General features: G+C 39.4%; 1 long non-coding RNA gene across 3 annotated transcripts in view; it reads right to left on the reverse strand.

The window, feature by feature from the left end:
- The window catches only part of LOC110079202 (uncharacterized), an 80,273-nt gene extending 57,839 nt beyond the window's left edge, over positions 1-22,434 (reverse strand). Inside the window, exons 1-4 of one of the 3 annotated variants that reach the window (XR_012086298.2) lie at positions 21,911-22,434; positions 21,325-21,435; positions 5,398-5,461; positions 4,504-4,745 (exon numbers count right to left, since the gene is read on the reverse strand). This is a non-coding gene — a long non-coding RNA (uncharacterized LOC110079202). Of the gene's footprint in view, positions 1-4,503; positions 4,746-5,397; positions 5,462-17,219; positions 17,648-21,324; positions 21,436-21,910 lie in introns of those variants that run through there. The other 2 variants (XR_002300578.3, XR_012086297.2) reach the window with 2 other exon arrangements.
- Between the last annotated feature and the right edge of the window lie 1,676 nt (positions 22,435-24,110).

The following is a 24,110-nucleotide window of genomic DNA, read 5'->3' on the forward strand; positions in this document are numbered from 1 at the left end:
TGAGACCTCCAAAGGTGCTGATTGTGGCGGCGGGGACCTCCAGGGATGTCTCCCAGGGCTTGCCCTCCACCATCGGAGACCTCCCTGGGGGTCCCTGCTGCTGTGATCGGTGCCTTTGGAGGTCTCAAAGGGCTTCCACTGATGTCGGGCGGAAAGCCCTTTGAGAGCTCCGAAGGCAAAAAGGCAGGGAGAAAGGGTGGGAAATTTTGAATTTCCAGCCCTTTTTCCCCGCCTTTTTGCCTTCGGAGATCTCAAAGGGCTTCCTCCGATGTCAGGTGGAAAGCCCTTTGAGACCTCCAAAGGCAACGAATGGCTCCGTTCGCAAAAAATGGCATTGACTTTGCAAGTCGATGCCAGTTTTTGTGAACGGAGCCGTTCGTAAATCGAAAAGTTCATATGTAGGGACATTCATAAGTCGGGGGCTGACTGTTTCGGTTCAGGCAACAAAATGTCATAGGCCAGACCAGCTACCACTGCACCATGTGCATATTAAATCACATTGACAAATACAAGATACAGCACATGCTGGATACATGTGACCTTTATATACCCAAGCTTTAATTTGGCGGTGAATAATTATATATCTTCCAACATGTGTGTTTGGAACAAAAGCACATTCAGTCAATGTGAGCCTGAGTTCATGGTGCCTGATCAGGAGTATTTTTTTCCTGCATTGAGTTGGTTAAGGAACAAAGAGACTGGACCAGGAGAAACGAAGCCAATATGCTTTATTATAGGACTACCAAGGTAACACCATTTCTTAGGGAGCCATACAAGGCTGTCTGCTAAGAAGTAAGCTGGAAGAGGACTGCTAGGAAAGGAGGTGAAATCACACTAAGAAAGCTCAGTCCACGTTGTGGAGAGGGAAAGAACAGATAAACAAGAGGAGAAATTCAAAGATTGTCCTAACTATTTGGGCTTTATCTCTAATGCTCCTTGTAGGTTCTCTCACCTCTTTGTGCCAAGTGTTGCTACATCAGTCTTTGATTCTGACATCCTTCATATGTATAATTTTGTGGAGGAATAAAAATATTACTTTTTAGTTTACATATACTGTACTGATGCCTAAAACTCTTCATTCTCTCCCCATACTGAGATTTCCTTATTAATTTTCAGTTCTGGTGTTAAAGTGCTGCCTCTGTAAAGCTTCTTATATCACATAAGCCTTGGTCTGAATTTTGATTTGCATGACTCATGGTTTACATGGCTGTTAGAGAAGAGATTCTTTCCCTGTCTCTGTCTCTGTCTCTCTCTCTCTCTCTCTCTCCTATAGATCCAGGGTGACCTCCACAACCCCTGATGTCACCCCTCAACCCACCCCTTCTGCCGGTAGAGGCCAGGATTGACCCCTGACCCGGAAGTCCCGCCTTACAGGGCTGTTGTAGCTGTCAAAATGGCTGTGTGGTGAATGCTAGTCCCATATACTACTAGTAGTCACTTTTTATATGGAACAATTGCATTTCCTTATTGTGTTTGCTGCTTTTCCTTGGTAGCTGCTGTTACTTCTTTAGTCACATGAGTATTTCCATCTCATAGAGACATTACGTGCTAATGATGATGTTGGTGTCACATTGCTACACAGTGCCAGATTTACTGTGCAATGACCCACTGTGAGTGGTGTCAATGAATAAGTAAACATGTAAGCAAGGAATGCTGAGAAATCACTGAAAGAGGGAAGGCCTTTCTCGGAACTGCCATTTCTTTTAATTGTTAATTGACCTTGGCTCAGTTTTAGTTTCTGGTTTAGAGAATTATTTGGTAAATATATTTTGAGAAGGAGAGAAAAATTCCCTTTGAATTTTAAGAAGTACAGTACATGTAAACTGTACTTAGAATTGTCTGCAAAGCTAAAAGGATGTTAGGAGTTAGGCTTTGAAAACGAGGGATTTAGTGTAACATGGTTGGCAGCTGAACTGTGTAGTTCATTCAGCTGATGAATTGATGTAGCCCCAGCGTTCTAACATGTACCATGTGTTTGCTTTGGCAGCAGAAGTGGAAAAATAATCTGGAGCAAAAGGATATTATTCAACAGATTCCCCCCCCCTTTTTAAACATATATGAGTATTTTTTTAAAGCCTTTCCTTATTTGACATCACAAAGGTAAAGTTCAGAAAGCTTTTGTCCCAGGTAGAAGCATGGTCATGTTGTTGGGGGAAATGAAGGGAGTCAGCAGGAAAAAAAATACATGTAAATAACAATCTGATAACGGTCTGTCTCTCTTTTGGCTACTTAAAGCCAAACCTGTGTATATGTGTGTGTGTACACAAAGTACAGAAACAAAACACCAGAGAAGTTTTAGAAAAGCTGCTCTTCAGCTATTTTTAGCTCTTTAACCCAGCACCACCACCAACAGAATGCTAGTAATGGTTAGGTCTTGAATATCACATTTGTCAACTTTTTGATGGTGCGTTTATTTCAGAGCTGTTCTAATGAATGGTGAGAGCTATTGAACTATATTAAAATATTCAAAAGCAGTTCTACCTCCTTTTGCTTTTAATTTCTAAATCTACAAATAATTTTACTCCTGGCCGCTGTATGCACAAGAATATTCAGACCAGAATTCATGCTCTTAAGAACGGGTGCTGACTTGGCTGGTGCGCGGGAACGAGAAGTGGCACTCTGGGCCAGGGCCTGTGCAGAGCAGTAGAAGGATGATGGAGTCTTCGATTTCTATAGATTTTCCACTACCAGTAATGTGATGTTGGGGGAAGGGAAATGGACTCATTAATGCAGAGATGTTTGTTTCTTTGTTTGCTGCACTAATAATCATCATTCCTCCAGTGGTCTCCAGGTGACATATGTGGCTTTCATTCACACCCACTTTAGGGTATTAACCACCAAGGGACCAATATCTACAGAGCAATAGTGGCTGCAAAGACATGTGTCAGGGGATATTCCACAACATACCAGAATCCATGTAGTTGGATTTTTGAAAACAGAGGTATCGTTTAGTTCCAGGAATTAACCAAGAAGGCCGTTGCTCAATCTACAGTACATTTAGCCAGGAGTGTCTGCCACTTTTGAAACAGTTGGACTTATTTTTGAGCAAGTACGCCGTATAGGACTACAAGATTCTAGTAGTTTGCCCAATGGAGTTATCTTTGCAGCCCATTTCCATGCACAGGTTTGTGCCATAAAGCTTAACAGGATTACAGTCAAACTGATTAATCAATCCTGATGTTCTTTGTGTGATTCTATCTCTCTGGATTCCACTTTCGGGATGCCTGCAATCCTGTCAGACAAGGGTGGGCTATTTCTGGCCCTCCAAATAATGGTGGTCAGCAACATTTATCAGCCCTTATCAGTATCACAATTGACTAGGGATAGTAGGAGTTCAAGTTCAACAATATCCAGAGGTCCACATGTTATTTATTCATGTTATACACACAGGAGCCCAATAGGAGTTACTTCTGATTAGGTATATAGTATATAGATTTTCACTGTAAATTAGGGACATGGTGGTGCTGCGGGTTAAACCAGAGAAGCCTCTGTGCTGCAAGGTCAGAAGACCAGCAGTCATAAGATCAAATCCATGTGACAGAGTGAGCTCCCATCGCTTGTCCCATCTCCTGCCAACCTAGCAGTTCGAAAGCATGCAAATGTGAGTAGATAAATAGGTACCACCACGGTGGGAAGGTAATGGTGTTCTGTGTCTAGTTGTGTTGGCCACGTGACCATGGAAAATGTCTACAGACAAACACTGGTTCTGTGGCTTGGAAATGGGGATGAGCACCGCACCCTAGAGTTGGACACAACTGGGCAATTGTCAAGGGGAACCTTTACTTTTACCTAAGTCCTGATGCTTCTCAGTGCGAAGTGCCTCTCATAAGCAGCAATGGATATGAAGTGTAACTGAGCATCCTTCTAGCTGGAGCAAAAGTTCTGCGCTGGTTGGTCACAGCTAGTCACTGTTCCTCTCAAAGGGGAGATAGCTTACAGGGATTTGCATACAGATGGAACATTTAAAGACTACATCTCCAAAAAAGATAGTTTCTCTTCAAAATATGTTTTCAATCATCCCAGAGTGCAGGACATGTAACAATAGGCTCAAGTTACAGGAAGCCAGATTTCGACTGAATATCAGGAAAAACTTCCTAACTGTTGGAGCAGTAAGACAATGGAACCAATTACCTCAAGAGGTGCTGAGTGCTCCAACACTGGAGGCATTCAAGAGAAACGTAGCCAACCACATGGCAGATGTCCTTTGACTTGTATTCCTGAACCAATCAGGGGTTGGGCTTGATGGACTTTTAGGCCCCTTTGAACTTCACTGTTCCATGATTCTATGATCCCCATTTGAAATCCACAAACTTGTTGTTCTGTCTTTTCTGAAATTGGTTGTGTGTTATAGTAAAAATAAGTTATATGCTAAGTAAATGCTTTTGTCTGGGGGGCTCTTCCTGTGAAATCCACAGGAAGCCCCAAAGAACTATCTCCCCCTCCAACCTTGGGTACAAAATAAATCATGAAGTTACCAGAAACAGAAAAAAGCTCAGCAAAGCATCCATTTTTGTCACTTTTATCACTGAGACAAGTATTATGTCATGTGAAAGGTCTTAAAAATATTAAAACTTTAGTGCAGAAATGGTTTCTTTTTCAGGAACAAATGCGCCATCTGGGTAATCTGTCAGTGACTTGACTTCTATGTAAAATGTAAGGAGAGAAATTCAATATTGGCAGAATGCCACATGTTTTTATTTATTGCTTTCTTGAATGTGAGAAGCTTTCAGACACTTCAAATCTGCCTGCAAAGTGTAAGAGAAACATAATAATAATCAGAGACATATTTTGGCTTTCTAAAGAATCTATGGTCTTTAATGGTCTGTATGTTGGGAGGTGCCTGAGACAAGTTGAATCCTAAGCCTGGTTTAAGTCAAGCACTTTGCATCTCTGGAACAGATTTGTTTAATTTGATTTTCTTTTGTTTAATTTAATTTCCTTTAATGTAATGCAATTTGCCATATTATTTTTAATAGCATGCAAAGTGTGTAAAAGGAAACAAAACAGCAAGGCACCAGGATTTTTTTTTTTAAAAAAGGAGCAAACACCATCTTCCGCCTGCATCTTTTTGATTATATGGATTTATGAATGAGATCATTCCCATTAAGACTGAATAACCAAATATCTCATTCCTGAAGGCTTGCATCAGAAGTTTGCTCTCTGCACAGGTTTCACACTGAGAGAACAATAGTCCTTTTCAGGTATGTGCCTGAACAAAGAGAGAGCTAAAGCTATGCAGGGGGCATGGTGTGAATGCAAGGTCATCATCCTGCACATGGGTTTCTCTTCAGAATTTTGCAGCTCTTTACTACTAAACCCATCACATTACGTGCTGGAGCACAGGTCACATGTGGTTGTCATACCAAACACCAACCTATATAGGTAGGAAACCCTTACCATCCTGGTTGAGACATTCTGGAAGTTGTTCTTTTTAAAGGTAACATTCCCAAACTCTGCATAGCTGATAAAAGAGGAGAAAAGGAAGTTGTGAACTTCTACTTATGCATTGATTTACTTGTACATTTAGCTTTCCAGTCTTGAGGGTTTGGAACTGATTGCTAAATTGAAAGTACAACACACACAGATAGTATTGGATTAATATTAGAAATGGCAGAATCTCAAAACCCAGAATTAATTCTGCTCTTAGCAAGGTTTGGATTTCAATAAAGGGCCATCAGGGTAAGTGCTGATGGCTATAAATGATGTACAGTTATCCCAAATGTTACATAGAGAACTGCTGGATAGCTCAGTAGTTCAGGTAGTGTAGGTTGTGGAACCAGAGATTGGGAGCTCAATTCCCCACTGTGCAGGCTGGACTCATTGATCCACAGGGTCCCTTCCAGCTCTGTAGTTCTAAGATTTTAAGATTATTTATTGTGGGTTGCATTCAGTAGTAGAGCCCCCACCCAAAAACTGGGCCTCCAGCTTTTACCCATCCATGTACTCCAGCCCTCTACATAATATCCCATTCTGTTCCAGAACGGCTTCCCATTTTCCGTAGCAGTTTTTCAGAAGAAATAAGTAGGGAGGTTTAAGTGGGTACGAGGTGTTAGCGAAAGTTATTTGCCACTAGGATACCACTGAAAAATTAACTTCTGCTGATAGAGGAACTTTCCACTAAAGCAAAGCCACCTTTGGGCATGTCCCTATGATATTTACATACAATGACTAAAGATCTTTATAATAAACAAAAAATATACATGATAGCGCAAAGGAGGCATGCGAATCATGCAGCTTCCCTAAATCCAGAAACTGAGTTTTGACAGCAAATTGCTTTGCCACAACCAGGGGCAGAGAACCACTGGAAGAAATAATTTTGTTTACTTGGGTTTTTATGGTTTGCTGACAATATGCTTGCTTTAAATGGTTCTTTTGCAGTTTCTCACCAGGTTTCAGCAGCAAGCTGCCACGCTACCTTTAAAACAAGTAAAACACATGGCTTAAATTGGATTTTGATGGTGCGGGTGTTTGTGCAGCCCATGGCACAGCATGGAGAGACAAACATGGTTCCCAGAGCTGCTGATGACGCTGCACCATCCCTGGCAGAAAAAAAAAATTGTTGAAGAGCATAGGACATGAAATGTGTTGGAAGGCCAGCACTGACATCAGTCTAGTTGTTCCCCTAGATTACTCAGATGGGTGATGTAAGTAGGATAGTTTAGCTATGAAGATTCTCAGTCATCCGGGTGAGGTTATCTGGAAGTTGAGTCATGGCAACTGGACTTCTTCCTTATTAAGTTGAAACTTTTCACTACTCAGCCAAGTCTGAGGAGAGTTGGTAAGAGATATCTGATATGTCCTCTACATTGGTTTCACTTCCTCCTGATCTGAATAGGCTTGTTAAATGGACAATGGACGGTGTGTGTGAGAGAGAGCTTGTTCAGACCAAAGGGAAGTGAAACCATGAGGAGTGAAAAGTTTCAACTTAATAAAGAAGGCCTAGTTGCCATGACTCAAGTTTTAGATAGGCTAATTTAGGTTTTGTTTTCCTGATTTTTTGTGTATGCTCATATTTTCTTACATCCTTTCTATTTTCATTTTAATAAAGTTTATTTAATTGGACTGGGCATTTTTGCTGCTTACACCTTTGAGGGTTGGTTATTCCAGTGCTCCTTGACATCCATGACTGATGGAAGGAGGAAGGGAAGGCTAGATGGGCTAAATGTTGGCCAGGAGCCTGGGCATTTACAGGTAACTGTCTACCTGTTCCTATTAATTTCTTCTGATTACTACAGGCAGCCTGTTTGTCTTGGCTGAGGTAAGCCAGGAACAGATGATTGAAAGCAATGAGAAAGAAACAGGTAGTTGATGGCAGTGCCAATGAGTGACCTAAAATATTTGTATAGCTATGGCTGTTTGCAAATGTTTACAATGAACACTAGCACAGTATTTCATTAGGGGACACAGCATATGGATAGTATATAGCTATTTGAGAATCAGAGAAAGTGAGGATGAGAGAATTACTTTACTGCTTGATGGTGATACCTAATTCTATTATTTTCTTCCTTGTTTGTTTATGTATATGAAAATCTATGTTAAATCAATAATAAGAGAATGTGAATATTTTAAGTATGTCTCTGCATGTACAAAACTTAATCATGATATATTTATTCCAAAAATATAAATAAAGAATTATTATTGCATTTCAAATGATTTTCCTTTCTGGACAGAAATGTTGCATGCCTGAATTCTTGTTCCCTCCGCCATAAGCTGATGCCATTTTTGCTGTCACTCTTCTGCATTTTTCACCTCTTTCTCCAGTAGACCATTCTTAAAATTAATTCAGCACCTCATCGTGTTAAAGTTATTCTGACGCCTTCAGTAATTAATAATAGAAATGGCTTCAGACAAATTTCAGTAAATACTCATTAAATAAAACTTCAAATGCATTAGAAGAGTTCCCATCTTACTCAACAAGCTTATTCTTTCAATAGAGTTATACTGTAATGTTGGTAATTATAGAGTGCCCAGGGACCACATAAGAGTCAGGTAATTAAGGAGTTTTTCCTAAAGTGAAACCTGGTGATTCAAAATTTCTGAGAACCTCCTAATCACTGCTTGTGCTTTTTGGTGACTTCAGCTATAATTACCACCTCATAATCTGTAGAACATGCAATTTCTGAGCATTAATTATATAGCCTTTCCCACAGAATAGCCTCCAATAACATTGGGCTCATTTTTTAAAAATACACCGAGTATTTAGATTTCTGTCCACATCTACATAACTCTTCTGAAACTTTCTTCACTGAGTAGCTTCTATAGTGTCTAATAGAATAAGGTTGCTACATAGGTTCCTGAATGGCTTTTGTCTGCGGCATTTATAACCTGTATGGAGGCCCAGACATGGCACTTTTCTACAAGAATTTGAGTTTAAAAACTGTGAATGGTCTGTGCTTTCATCCACATAAATTTTAGACTATTAAAAACAGGCAAACAGCTAGATTTAGGGAGAATTTAATCAATGAAAGACCCATGTGGGTTTATTTCCCTTCTCTTATTCCGTGTCATTCTTTGATCATTTATAATGAAACCCACATGACTGAAAAATTCTCCTACCTCACACTTGACTATTCCTTATTCACTGAGGACTTTTATTTGGTTTCTCTGTTCTGGCTTTCTTCTCTGGTGGCTTGTTTGTATTAAAACATTCCATGCTGGTCCCACTGAACTGCAGGGGTTTATTCCACTCCATCTGAGATGATAACCAAAAGAAACAGCTGCATTTGGTCGCTGCTTCCACACTAAAGCTTTTTAGTGCTGCTGAGGCATTGTCTTTCCTTCATTAGATGAAGGGAAATAAAATTAAAATAAATGCTCTATTCAACACTTAATATAAACCTACATTATCTAACAATGGCATTCTCCATGCCCAAGATCTTTCCATAATGTCTGCTCACAAGCCTTCTTTAGCAATACTGTAGTCCTTTCCAGTGTTAATTAAAACTTCTTGTTTGCGGTATTGTTTCCAGTTGAGCATAGCAGTTGGTGTTCTGCTAAATATCCTCATAACTGGATGACAACTGCCCCTCATTCCTCACTACTGACTGTGTTCTGCAGTCCAGCAATATCTGGAGAGCTATTTGCTGACCTGTATTAGGAGAATGGTCAAAACTGAAGGAGATGAAGAAGCCCTTCAAAATATTTTCTGAATCATTTTTCCACTAGTTGAATTCATTATGGGTGCTTAGGTGTTAACACTGTCCTTTTAACTTTGCCTTATGAAGTACTTTGACGGTTCCATTGGGAAGTTAAGATGGGATATATAAAAATATAAAAAAATCATAAAGAAATATTAAGCTTCAGTAGATGCGTGCACCTCCTTTCCTCTCAATGACTTTGTTGTAATTGTAACCTTATAAAGCAATGAGGCTATGAACTTGAGGTTGTCTGTACCAAGGCCAAAAACAAGCTAATACTGTACTTATTTTCTTCTTATGGCTGTAGATTAATTTTCAGGACTGGAAGAAGGGATTTGATTTTGTTATTTGTACTTTATCGCCTTTGCATAACAGTGAGTGATTCATCTCACCTCTTCACTAGGTTTTTCAAAACAATTTTTTTCTTCTTCTTCTTAAGATTTGACCCAAAATGTCTGTTGTCTCTCTTTTCTGTCATTCTGCTTCAGAACAAAACATATGTGGAGGTAACTCTATCAAAATAAGTCCTGGGTGTGTTTGCCATTGCCCCTCAGTTATTATATTCATAATTTTATGGGTGATGCCCTGTATAGAGTCTACTGAGCAGTGAGACAACTCCCAGCATCCTCCATGACAAGGAGGGATTGGCTCCCACTGGTCGGTCATGTGATGGCAGGAGCAATCTCCATTTAAAAAGCTGTCCTGTCTGGGTTTGATGTAAAGACAAAGAACTATAGTGAGTGTGAACATATACTGTACCTTGAAGGGTCTAATCTACAATGAGCACTTGCACAGCATTCGTAGTAGACACATCAGTTATCTGGGCACTTTCTTCTCACTCAGGTGAAATGCATTGACATTTGTCTAACTTACTTTATTTCTTTTAAATTTTGCAGCTGTGCATATAGCTTGGCATGTGCAGTTTTATGCAAATCAACACTTTTTCTTGTCCCTTTTGGTGATGGGTAGGGCGTCACTCTAGAGCTGACCCAAGACATTTTGATGTCCGAGGCAAAGAATGGGATTGCACTCCCTTACCATTCCATGGGCAGAAGCTGACAAGACCAGCAGTGGATTGCTACTGCTGGGATGATATTTTCTGTGGCACTTCAAGGAAGCAAGCTAGCTTAAAACATGCAGGACAGGCACCCTGAATAGCCCTATGATGTTTATAGCTACTCCTCCAACAATTTATCACTTCTACCATACCTCAGAATGTGCTACTTGTGGGAGGTGCCTTACTCTGCCTAATGGTAGAGCTGGCCCTGTCATTTTGCCTAATAATAGGGCTGGCCCTGTTTACAGCATCTCATCAAGAGCCATAACTTTTTTTCTTGTTCTTGTACACTTGTTCAAGAAGGAATTGAGGATGTTGATGTAACAGAAAACTGAGTAGCTGTATTAAAAAAAATAAGACTTGTCATGACAGGACATTTTAGACATCAATTTGCTTCTTTTTATTAGACATTGTCTGTCAGAGTACATTACAATATCTGGTTTTCATAGTCTTGGAAATCAGATTTATTCACAAATACAATGCCAGATCTTGAAATTAGTCTATAAATAATGACAAGTCCCTAGAAACCACAGAAGGCAAAAGTAGGCCTTGTCACAGTTTCTCATCCAAAAGGAGGAAATTGAAGCATGGAGTTATGGCACAGAGACGCTTAGTGCTTGCAAGCTATAAAATTGATCATACATAATTTATCAACTTCTTGGCTCAAAGTTGGAGTCAGACTGAAAATAATGAAGGGTGTGGCTGAAAGAAAAAAAATAGATTGTGGGAAGTTTGTGTATGAGCAATCAGAGCAATCATTTACAGTCCTTAATAAGTAACGAAACTTTGCATTTTAAGAAGAATAGCTTTGGAAATACCATGAAGAACACATATTGGTTGTCTTTCATTAAATAAAGATTCTGTTTTATTGGAGAGAAGGTTTCTCTTATGTTTCCCTGATTTCTCACATGAATTTGACTTCAGATGTACACCTAGGCTGTGCACCCAGGTGTGTGCACCCAGGTGTATTTGATCACCTCACTTGTGGTTGAGTGAGGATGAGGATGTTTCTGTATATCTGTGCATTGGGAGTTACTCCCAATTCACAAATGTGGGTAAAGGGGAATTAGAATATTTTAGGACTATCTGGCTATATGAGGACCCACCACAGTCCCTCCACCAGTCTTAGTCAGCAATGGGATTTGTTGAGGCTTAATCCTTGGTCTATTCATGAAGTGTATTTCTGAACACAGCCAACTTCGACACAGTGGGGATGGAAGAGAGCAGACAAGGCTTACAAATGTGAAACTGTGCCAAACAGCAGTTTCACATTTAGAAGTATTAATATTATGGACATCTGTTTGTAATAGGACAAGCTTTTATCACCTCCTGTATCTTGCAGATTAGCTTGCTTTGCTTTGTGATTAGCCTTTGGGGGGTAAACACAGGCTTCATTTGCAAATGTTATTGGATCAGGCACTTGAGTGTGAAGAACTACAATTGTCAGAAAAAGAAATACCGTAGATATCAGTATTTAAATACCAAACTGTTGTTTAGCTTGATCCAGGGAAACCAATCATGCTTCCAGTACAAACTTCCTCTTCTTTTCTAATGGTGTGGCTTAACGCAGCTTCGCAAAACTTGTGATCCACCTAGCTGATTGCCTGGTTGCAAATATGCTTGTTTTTGCAGTCACAGGAAGGTAGCAAAGCAGATAATGTATAGATTGGCTTCATGCATAACAGTTGATTAGGCTCAACCAATCTTGTTTGATGGTTTCAAGGTTTATTGTAGGCTACAAATCAACTCAGTGGGTCTGAGAAATAGACAAGTGATATTAGAATTTTGTTCCTACTGTCTGTGTGGTGTTCCAATTCTATTTTTCTCCATTATCAGCTCTGTGCTTGTACTGAACAATGTTGGTAATCATCACTGCCCAGTGTTGATCTAATGCAATGCTTTACAATCTTGGTTCCCCAGGCATTCTTGGACTACAACTTCCAGAAGCCTTCACAACTCTCTGTGCTGGCAAGGGCTTCTGGAAGTTGCAATCCAAGACTGTTTGGATTCCAAAGGTTGGGAATCACTGACTAAGGCCCTGTATTTGCTCTTGGTTTGACCAAACTCATGGATTTGACCCAACTCGTGAGGCAGTGGAAGACAGGAGGGCCTGGCGTGCTCTGGTCCATGGGGTCACGAAGAGTCAGACACAACTTAACGACTAAACAACAACAATTTGCTCTTGGTAACACAGGAATATTATTGTTAACTGTTAAGTGGCATGTTGCTGCACACTAGAGATCTGGAGCCATAAGTCACAAATATCGTAATTACTGTACCAAGTTTTCTCAGGAATGCTGGTTTTTAATTTATAGATTTTTAAAAATATGTTTCATCTTGGCTTTTTATCTTAATATAGGTTTAATTGTTTTAATATGATGTTTATATGGTATATTAAAACTGTTTTCAGTTTTATCGGTTGTGAGCTGCCTTTGGTTCCCTGTGGGGAGAAAGGTGGCTATTAATTACTTAAGAAGTGCATGAAAAAGTTACATTGCACAGTTACCATCCTAAATATTATAGAGATATTTCGTTAGGATCTTTTTCAAGTATTATATCATTTTCTTATAAGTTATGGGGGTTTTAAAGATTTGTAATGAAAATTAATAAAGAAAGGAATGAGTAACACAATGAATAAGGAAATGGATCACCTTTCTACAACTTTACAAGAACAAACCATTTTTCAAACACTGCTGCAATTCAAGGAAACAAATTACTTTTGTAAAGCAACATGGCAAGCTGAGTATAGGCTGGCATATATTTATATTGAAATGTCCTGTTAACCAAAATAAGGCTGGTCAAAAATATGGTCCTGAGGCCTTATGTGCCCCACCTGTTTGTGTGGCCCTCAGCCCCAATCCTTCCCCCAGTTCTCATATACACTCTCCATAAAAATTAGTAAGTTTGTGCTCCAGCTGTCGGGAGCTGTGATTCACCTTTTTAATAAGTTGTAGCCCCCTGCACCATTTAATACAAAAACCTACCTCCCCCCCAAAAAATAAACAAACAAATAGAAATAGAAATAACAAAAAATTTGAAAAGGGACTTTTAGCTACTTCCCGTTTCATTTGGGGGAGGGGCATTTGTAGTAATCATGGGGAGAGAAAAAATGGCATCTTGCATCCACCAGAATTTCCCATCTCTGAACTAAAGTGGACAGCAGATTCTATATATATTTAAAAAGGTGGGGGAGGGAGGGAGGGAGGGAGGGAGGGAGAGAGAAAGTGGGGGAAGAGAAACTCTTCCATAAAGGGCCACTATCCTGCAGTTATATTGGTGAGCCCCTGCCTGCTAAAAAGGAGAGAGCCTTTTGGAATTCCAAGCCAGCTGTTCCTTGTGGTGAATTTGTCACTGTCACTTGAATAACTTAAGGCACCACTTTGAGGCAAAGTGCTTTTAATGAGTCTGATTTACTCTTACAGCCCTCCTGGCACCTTCTTTGCTGTGGTGATGTATTTCCTAAAAAAAAGGAAATATCAGTATTTTATTTTATTTTTCTTATGTAACAGCATCCTTAACTGGCAAGAATGATAGTCGAGTCCATTCTGAATAATTCATCAGGAGAGTGCAGGCTGAATAAATTTCTCTGAAATAAAGCAGTTGCTAAGCTTAGTGTTTGGGAGTTTCAATAATGCAAATTTCCTTATCCTTCTCTCCAGGGAGCTCTGCCACTCACATATTTTGGAGTATTGCATTTTAGGAAAAAAATCTGGCCATTCTGCCTTTTTCTGGACATTAAGGAATGGATTAAATGGGACGGGACGGATGAATGCTGTCATTTGAACAATATACAGAATTAAAAATGATTGTGGAAAGGTGTACAAAACCTAAGAACATTTAAACATTACTTGATTTTCCCTATTAAATGAAAATGGTTGGCATGTTGGGAATTCTCCAGGTAGGGGGAAAATTCTGCTGTAGCTCATTGTGTCTTTTTGTAGAAGAGATGAGAACCTACTGGGTTTCATATTGAAACTACAGTGCTTTAGCCATAAGTTTAAAAAACACTTGTCATCAAAATCCTGGGAAATGTTCTTTCCTCCTGAAACTTTGCTTCTGGAGCTTTTTTTTTTTAAAAAAAAATATTTCTGTGCTAATTAAGAGTTCCACAGTGAGAGCCTCTCACACAGAAGTGAGCTGTATGGGAAAGTGCTCTGTAGCTAATCTCTGTGCCGGGAACAAAATAAACAATGCCTGCTGGAGGAACAAAAACCCTGGAAAGCCACACAAGGACGAATTTACGATATTGGACCGAGTCTTGTGTTGCTGGGTGTCAAACTACAGAACTGGGGGTCAAACTACAGAAACCATCAGACACTTTAGCTCTGTCTGGCTCCGCCATTAGAAACTTCCCTTTATGCAACACCTAGTTTCCCCATGCCAGGTGTAGACCTTGTATCAGATGAAAACTGAAGCTGCTATCTTCTGCAAAGTTTCATGCAGATAAACTCTACCAAATAAAACTGGAGTTGCTGTTCAGTAAACATGCATGGAAGTGTGCTTTGAGCATGCTTTCCAAAGTAATTAGACGTGGTTTATGACCCCTCTTTCTGACTGAAGGTCAATCTGAATTTATAGGAAGGTGCATAGGAAGAAAAAGAAAGCTTTCTATCATGGAAAACCTATGTACAAGCTGTGAGAGCACATAATTAAGAAGAAAAATAAAAACATCTTTTTTAACGTAAATGAGTCTGTCCTTTTGGTTGGGATTAAGGATTGAGAGTAGAAAAAAGAACCTAAATATCCACAGTTGCTCTTAAGTTTCTAAAATGTGACTTCCTCAATGTGAGGGACTAAGAGTTACTAGGAACAATGTGGAGCCAGTTTTGTTGCATATTTAGAGATAAAGGAATGGAGTCAGTGTGAAAAAAAAGTCAATTATTTGCAAGGAGAAACATTACAGGGTGCAGTATTGACTCTTCTGGAATCTTGTTCAGGTACCCAATTTGCTTTCTTCTGTAGGGGTGCCTCTTTGCTTCCAGTATGATTTAGTGTACAGTATTTATACAGTAAATACATGTGTCAAATTACTTTCAACAGTAATTTCCCTTCAGAGGACTTTCACCCAAATGAAGCAAACAACACTTTCTTCAGAAGTTAAGAGTGGCTTATACTATAGTGTGTTTAGATTTGCAGCCTTAATGCTATAGCAATGTTTCCTCATTTTTTATTTTGTGGGGATGCATGCAATATAGATTAAAGTAGCATTCATATGAGCCATTGAAAATTGCCACAGAGTCCCTTCCCCATTGTGCTTAATTGTTCTTCTGTAGAAGTTGCTTTTGACCTGTTATTTGCTGCATTGATTATAGCTTCTTTTATTTACCTTTCTTTCCTTTTTTATATTTTATTAATGGGAACCACTTTGAAACCATTATGGTTGGAAAATTGCACATGTATACTAAATATATACTCAATCAATGAATCAGATTATTTCTATTATAAGTGAATCTTGTTACAGTACGATAAGAATTCCAAAGAGAATTTTTAAAGAAATAAATACTTACTAGAGTGGTACCTCGACTTGAGAACGTCACTACATAAGAATGATTTGAGTTTAGAATGGCTCCGTTCACAAAAAGTTGCTTTGACTTGAGAACGGAGCCTCGATTTATGAACCAAAAATGAAAAAGAAAACCTTTCCTGCCCTTTTTTGACCTAAGTTCACCTTAGGTCAAAAGAAGAAGAAAAATTACCCCCTAGTGGTTGATATGGATTAACTGGCTTTACATTAGTTCCTATTGGAGCTAACACTTCGACTTAAGAACAGCACCTTGACTTAAGAACAAAACACAGCAAATACGGATTAAATGGTTTTCAGTGCATTCCTATGGGAAATGATGCTTCGATTTAAGAACGTTTCAACTTAAGAACGCAGTCCCAATACGGATTAAGTTCTTAAGTTGAGATACCACTGTACTTCATTTGAACTTCCTGAATTTAAAATTATGCCATAAAATAGTGCTTTTATCAATATTTGAGAGCAAACAGTGGAACAGGACGAGAAAGAAACTGATCATGAACTTATTAACTGAGGCTAAATAATAGCTGAGAATTGGGAAGGTAAATAGGATTTTCAATGAAATGAATGGTGTAAAGAAATTTGGAACATAGCTATTAATGATAATTTAATGTGTAATATTTAAATAAGGAAAAGTTTGATACATAAGATTATTTTTAGAGATACATGGGGAGATTTACTGAATTTGTATTAACAAAGAGGAAGGGTTGTGGACTTTTGCAAGAGTCAATTATTTTTGGAAGGGGAATGGAGCTTTGTAAAGGGAGGGAAAATTGAATATCTCCATTGTTTCCAGGGTGGGTGGGGGGAAAGCACATGGATTTATAACTGTAATTATAATAGTAATGTTGTGTTGGTTAAATTGTTTCCCAGGGTTGTTTCTTCATGTATTTTTGTTGTTGTTCTGGTTAGTCTTTAAGTTTGCTACTTTAATAGATAGATAGATAGATAGATAGATAGATAGATAGATAGATAGATAGATAGATAGATAGATAGATAGATAGATAGATAGATAGATAGATAGATAGATAGATAGATAGATAGATAGATAGATAGATAGATAGATAGATAGATAGATAGATAAAAGAATTCCAACGAGAAACCAAATGTGCACTCCTGCTTTACATTACTGTGTTGACTGATTAAAGGTACAGTGGTGCCTCGCTTAACGAGCGCCCCGTACAGCGATGAATTCGCATAGCGATCCCTTTTCCGGGATCGCTAATGCAAAGGCATCGCGTCGGCCCCAATGGGCGAAATTCGCATAGCGAAGATCGGTAAGCGTTTTGCTTACCGACCTTCGCTTTGCGACCCGCAGATCAGCTGTTCAGCGGGTCCAAAATGGCCACCGGAACACCCGAAATGGCCGTGCGCAGCGTTTTTGCGCCCTCCCCTCGCTTACTGAGGGCGCGAAAATGGCTGCCGGACCCGGAAAACATGGCTGCCGGACCCGGAAAACATCTGCCAATTTGGAACGCATTAAACATCGTTGGATTTTTTGATCCGTACAGCGATGTTTTCGCATAGCGAAGGTTAATCCGGAACAGATTAACCTCGCTATGCGAGGCACCACTGTACACAAGATTCTGTGAGGGGTGGAGACGGATAAGTCACTCACACCCCTTGTAAGGAAAAAGGCATGGGAAATAAGAAGGAGGAGCCATGTTGATAGGCCTCACCTAGGCTGGCTGGGCTACATGAAAAAAATAATCTGACCTAGTATGAAGAAGATTCTTTTCTTTGCATCTTTCTTTTGGTTGTGTCCAAAAAGAAAGGATCTAAATGACTGCTGTCAGGAAGCAGCCATTCTGTCTGGCCGTTACAGAAATATGATGTCGGGGAGAAGGGCCTCTCTATCAATTCTGCTGAAGGATCTGTTGGCCTGGGCTCTTCTTTCATCTGTCATCATCAAGTAGCAGTCATTCAATCAGCCTGCAGGAGAGGAAGATGAGAGACAGATTTATTTCCTCAAACCCCACAGAAAGACTCTTTCTGTCAGTTTAAAAACTATCTATCTAACTATATGAATGCCTTCCCAGGTTTGCTTTTCCTTCCTTTTCCCTCTTCATTTCTTTTTCCTTTTGTGTAAAGCTTTTTAGATTGTGAGAGAAATTGTACTGCCTTAAAAAAAAAAGATTATATATCAACCACTCTGCCATCTAGTGAGGTGGGTTAAAATGCTCTAAATAAATACAAAACTTTAGCACTGATTTACTCCAAACTTTGGTATAACCTTTTCTGTGTTTCCTTTAATTATATTAAAAGAGGTGGATATGATCAAAGATGATGATTGTTATGAGAGATGAACCTAGAGATATTATTGAAGCCCTTCTGTGCATCTTGGAATGGCATATATTTTCATTGGTATTTTCTGCTAGTGGAGTTGCTGACTTCCTTGAACTGAGGAAAAATACCTTCTCAGAGTAGGATTTCATAGTGAAAACATGTGAAGAGGTCAGTTTTTCAACAGAGGATCTGAGAATACTGAGGACAGTTGTGAGTGAACCATAAAATTACTGCAGACAAATATTTGTTGAAAAAATACTTAAATATTTTAGAGTTTTGATGGTTGCCAGAACTAATACCTTCTCACTTTAATGATCATCACGTTCCTACAGAAATATTAGTGATGGTATGTAATACGGGAAGACAACAAACCTTATACCATACAGGTTTACTGTGATGGGGCCAAGCTAGATTAAAAAAACACTTTATTAAAAAATAAGTATTTAATCAGATTCCAAAATTTAAACGGGGTTTCTGAATACTTTAAATTATCTTAAATGGCCACAACAATAAATTGGTTTAAAATGAAGTATCAATGTAAATGAAACAAATTATTTAAAAAACAAAATCATGACCTTATGTCAAATGTAAGGTTGAAAGTCACAGTCCTAAATCTGTGCAAACAAGAGCAAGCCCCATGAAATATATGGCTTGATGTAAGTTAGTTGGCCTTAATTCTGAGGACAAATGCAAGGGATTGTGTAATGAAACGTATGTGTGAAAGAAACAAAAAACCCCTAGAGAGTCAAAACTTATTTTGTCAGGGAATTGTTTAGATCAATACAATGAGCCATGTGTTCTATCCCTACCATTTTCCCCCTCCAGGACACACTGAGAATTAGTCCATAATTCAGCACACCTAATACTTTACCACACTGGCCAAAATCCAATTGCTAGCATAGTAAATTGCACTAGAGTAGATCATTTAATCTGTGAGGATTTCATGAATAAATTGCTCCATAAGTTCCATTAAGCTGCAGTTAAAGTAGACCTGTTTAACTTTATGAAAGTTGACTCACCAAATCCCCATTGATTCAATTGGCATACTTTGGTGCAAGTTACTACACAGGATTTTGGCCATTGTTTTCAATGAGTAGTTTTGCTAAGGGTCTTTGCAGTTAATTAAAAAGCCACAAATAATTAGATGACGGCCACCCTAAGGTATAAACTTTAGAAGTATGCCATGAGCGCAGGAATCTTCTGCTTTGTAGCCATTGGGAAAAGGTCCTTGCTCAGGATCCTGGCATGTAGATTTCGGGCACATTCGTTTGGCAATGCTATATTTTCAGCACCAATAATGCCTGTTATTTGCAAAGGGAAGCAAATCTCCTGTTAGCTTCAATGGGAGCTTTTTAAGCTGTGCAAATCACAGGTTCAGGACACTAATTTGCATCAGGAACACAGCAGTGAAGAATGGTTAAAGCCTCCACTCAATTCCGTATAAGGACCATGACCCCTTTCTCTTCAGATGATCATGAAAGAAAAATCCTGTCCATAAAAGCAAACCATGCAATTAACATTATTTGCAATTTGCCCTTAAGTAGATAATTACATATGGGAGAATGCATGTGGACTTCTATGGAGCCCAGAAGCTTTGTTTAGTCTCAAACTAAACCGTTTGAATTATTGTAGCAAATTGTTAGAATGGAGCTGTGTTCTGAAAATACACGAGCACTGGAGAGCATGGGCTGACAGGAGTGATTTAAACTGGCCTTTATCTTGATGATTTCTTTAAATTGCTTTAAATTGCTTGATTAAAATCCATCCATCCTAGGCAGGATCAAAACAGATGGAAAGAAATAGAAATCAGACGGATGCAATCCACTGAGTTCTGAACTGTCTTCCATTGAGTTATAAACTGTGGAGAGGGAGTAATATTCTAAAGCAGCTGTCAAACTTTGCCCTCCAAATCTTGAGATGTTAACTCCTAGAAGTCCAATGTAGCATGACCTAAGTCCAGGAATTCTGGGAACTGAAATCCAAAACACTAGAGAGCCAAAGGCTGGGAACTTGGAGTAACACATTTGACCATAATTACTCTTGTGTGACAGGCAGTTAGTTATACTGTACACATTCCTCTTACCATCCCACCCTCAGATTCACAGTGAATTTGGCTTGTCCTTTTCTGTCCCTGAAAAAAAAAATCTGGGCTGTTCTGAATCAACCAACTGAAAAATCTTAATGTTCCCAATCCCTGTTACCTCCCCCTCTTACATCAAAAAATGTGAAGAGGTGGAAGCAGGCTTCCATTTGGATGGAAGGCATCTGCTGCCTGTTAATCCCTTCTCCCATGGAAGGATATGTGCTAGAGAGTGGGGTAAAAAAGAGAGAACGGCATGGGGAAAGCATCATGTGAGCCCTGTGTCACGACAAAGCCTGGGTAGTGGGGACTTGAGGAACTTGTCAACTCCACGGCTGATTGTGTGGTCCAGTTTGTTCAAGGAGAGGGAGGAAGAAAAGGGAGAGAAGCATGAAATCAGGCAGCAAAAACACCCTACCTGGAGGTTGAAAGGGTAAGCAAAACAAGGAAGTGTTTTTGAAAGAGCTGGGGAAAAAGGATTAAAAGTTTTCTCAGGAGGATGCACACACTGAACTAAAAACCATGTGACTTTAAACCAATGTCAAAACCCCTGATCCCTCTCTTGATTCATTTCCATAGTGTAATCACACCCTTAGCTAAGATATTGTCATCTGCTGTGGATGTTTGTCTTCCTCTGACCTCTTTACTTATGTAAACACAATGGCATATTTGTGTTTAAAGTGTCTATGGTGTCACTCAGTCTAAATGATTAGCTGCCAGCTCCACTGTGTAGGCAGAGTTTATCTACCAACTATATTGAACACTCAGGACTGTGGAATATAAAAAGGGGCTCCCTGCTCACTTAGGGAAACTCACTAGGGGGTAGGGTGGCCAATAACAAGTCATCGACAAAGAGGACATATATCACCAAAAAGGAGGTCCGCTCTTCAAATGGAGGACTGTCCTCCCTAGTGGAGGATGCACAGCCATCCTAGAAGGTGTAGAGTTTAACTACACATGGCAAAAAAGCTGATACTGTAGCTTTAAATTGCATATTTTACTTAGCTATTAGTTGAAGTAAGCAGCATGAAAAGTAAAACCCAAACCAAGAAAGCAGCAGCTATATAGGAAAAAAGAAAGAAAACATTCTCCTTCTCTTTTTCTATGTACAGTAACTATTTGATTTTGGGGAGAGAAACCATAGGAAATATGTGTGGGAGAGTAGCCCAAAATTTGACAGGGCCAATGTTTCCTTACTTTCCCATCAATTATTTCCTCATAGTATGGCAGATTTTAAACTTACAGTTCATAGCTATTCCAAGAAGCCATTCCAGGAACAAGTTTTGTGAATTCTATCCACATTGAGGGGAAAGTCAAGCCACTTCTCATTGTATCCAGCATCCAGAATTTTTATCTATAAGAAGGAGGAGTAAATTGCTAGACATCATGCTATTGGTTTAAAAAAAAACAACCCTAAAACTGTACAGTATTTCAGCTTCTAATAAATAAGTGGAAAGAGAAGTGAGGTTTCAACAAGCCTTCAATACCTTTTTTTTAAATTACCCAGGGCTGCTAACCATTTGCACACCTAGTTCTTCTCTTTAGTCATGGTTTTACACACATTTGTGTAGATGGAGAAGGGAGCCCCCCCATGGGACAAAAAATGGGATCATGTCAAATACACTGAATGACAATACCCAGCCCCAGGAGAGCATTCGTAGAACACATCATTAAGCAAAATGATTCAACATTATAAAATGAAAATGAGCAAGGAACAGGGCCTTTTTCTTTTTTAGTGATAGACAGACACCCGGCCCCAAGGACAACATAGCTACCAAATTCTTATATTCTGATTCAAAATTCTTATATTAAAAGAAGAATGTAATTACCATGAGTTACCCTCTGATCTCTTCAGCCTCGGGATGATTCAGCAACCTTCTGCCAGTCCTGGAACAGGCGAGCTTGTCTAGCACTTACTCAGAGCCTTCCTTTGGGAATACAATTGGCTTGGAAACACAGCCTTAACATGTCTGTTTGCATTTTCCAAAACACTGAAGGAAAGCAGTGCTGAGACTGCTCTTGGACCACGACACAAACGTTATATCATATTTGACAAGCAGGGAACCTTTGACTGTACTGATTTCTTCCGTTCGTAATTCCTATTGAATTGGTTTACAGATATTTTAACCTTCACCCCCAAAATACTTCCACAGTTTTAACTTCCTTTAAGTGGAGCAGTAGCTGCTCTGAAGGAAGGTCATATATGTCCGCTTGCTTAACAAGTTATTCGGAAAGTATGCCTGGCTTTTCTTTGCTTTATTTATACTTAGGAGTGTTTCTGTTTTGCACTATTTGTCAAGGCAATTTCTGAAACAATTTTTCATTACTAATAGATCATCTGGTGCCAGTTATAGCCCATAGGAATCTGCCTGTCAATTTGCTGGATGTTCCCCCCTGGCTGTGCATACAGAGTACTCACTCCAACAACAGCCTGAGAACTATCATCACCGTCTGTCATCACTGTCAGAAAGTGACTGTATGATGACCGCTGGTGTCCATTTCCTCTAACTCTTCTCCTCAAATATGCTTCACTGAAGCCAATACCAAATCAGAATGTTTGGAAGGCTATTATATCAATATTTAGTATTTGAACCAGTTATAAATCTCACTTAGCAATGGGGCAGGAACAGAAGTTTAATAGTGTAATTCTATGCATCTTTCATCAGAACTAAGCCTCAAAATATTCAGTGGGGCTTACTCTGCTGTGCTTTACTGCTGGTTCATCTTAGTTAACCAATTATGTTGGAACTCAAAGTAACCTTATCCCAAAAAGACTGTGTGAAGCTGTCCTTGTTGGATGGTCAAGCAATCTAGATGTAAATTTCAAAGGGGAAGGGCCTGCAACACAAACTAACTTGTTTGCTTGTTTGTTTACATACTGACCAATTAGAGGGAGTTTGTTGTTCCTGGGTAGGGAGGCTCCACCCCTGTTTCCCGCCCTCCTGGCCATGAGGTGTTTGAACCACCATTGTTGGCCACCATTCCTGCACACGCCTTTCACCTGGAAAGATGTAAGACTCCATGCCGGCCCACTAAGCCTGGAGAGCCCTCCAGCCACGTGGGGCCAGAACAGAAGAACATTGTATTTGCTGTTTTTTATTCCTGTATCTACCTGAAACCTTCTAAATGCTTATCTTCATGAGTAGAATATAGATTTCTTTCTTTTATACAAAATAAGGCCTCCTGAGTGTTATTTCTTGAGTGCTAGTGTTTGGTGAGGGGTGGGTACAAAAGGGAACTTCTAGCTAATTCTGCCTGAACCGGCTGGCACTTCTGCTATGCATTGTACTGGAATTCAGTACAGTACCAAACTCTCAACAGTCCTTACCTACCATAATGCTTTAGATTCATGCATAGGAGCAAAGAAATTAGAAATGTTCAGCATACAGTAAACTCTGCCATGGAAATCAGTTGGACTTCATTTCACTTTGGTGATAGTGCAGAATGCGGCAGCCAGAATTCTTAGTGGGACGAGAAAATATCAGCATATTTCCCCTACTCTGGCTACCTTGCATTGGCTGCCCGTTCGTTTCCACATTGATTTCAAAGGGTTAATGATGACATACAAAGCTCTAAATGGTTGATGACCTTGATAGCTAACAGAATACCTCCTCCCACCTAGATCTATCCGAATCACTCATTCTAGCCAGGAAGGGCAGTTGAGGGGCGTAACACAGAGGGAGTCTGGGAGAGAAAGAACAAGAAACTGGGCCTTCTTGGCAGTGGCCCCTTGCCTTTGGAACAGTCTCCCCTCAGAGATCTGTCTGGCTCCATCGCTGGGTGTTTTTAAGAGCCAACTTAAGACCTGGTTCTTTAGGCAGGCTTTCCCTCCTGTCATCACTTGATTATTTTTTATTTTTCCCCATCTTGAACTATATTATTGTTGTTGCTTTTTATTTTATTATATTGTTCTTATTCTATTTTTATAGTTAGCTGCCCAGAGTAGATGTGTCTAGATGGGCAGGGAATAAATAAATAAATAAATAAATAAATAAATAAATAAATAAATAAATAAATAAATAAATAAAT

This window comes from Pogona vitticeps, chromosome 1 (assembly GCF_051106095.1).
Source record: "Pogona vitticeps strain Pit_001003342236 chromosome 1, PviZW2.1, whole genome shotgun sequence".
NCBI classification, from domain to species: domain Eukaryota; kingdom Metazoa; phylum Chordata; class Lepidosauria; order Squamata; family Agamidae; genus Pogona; species Pogona vitticeps.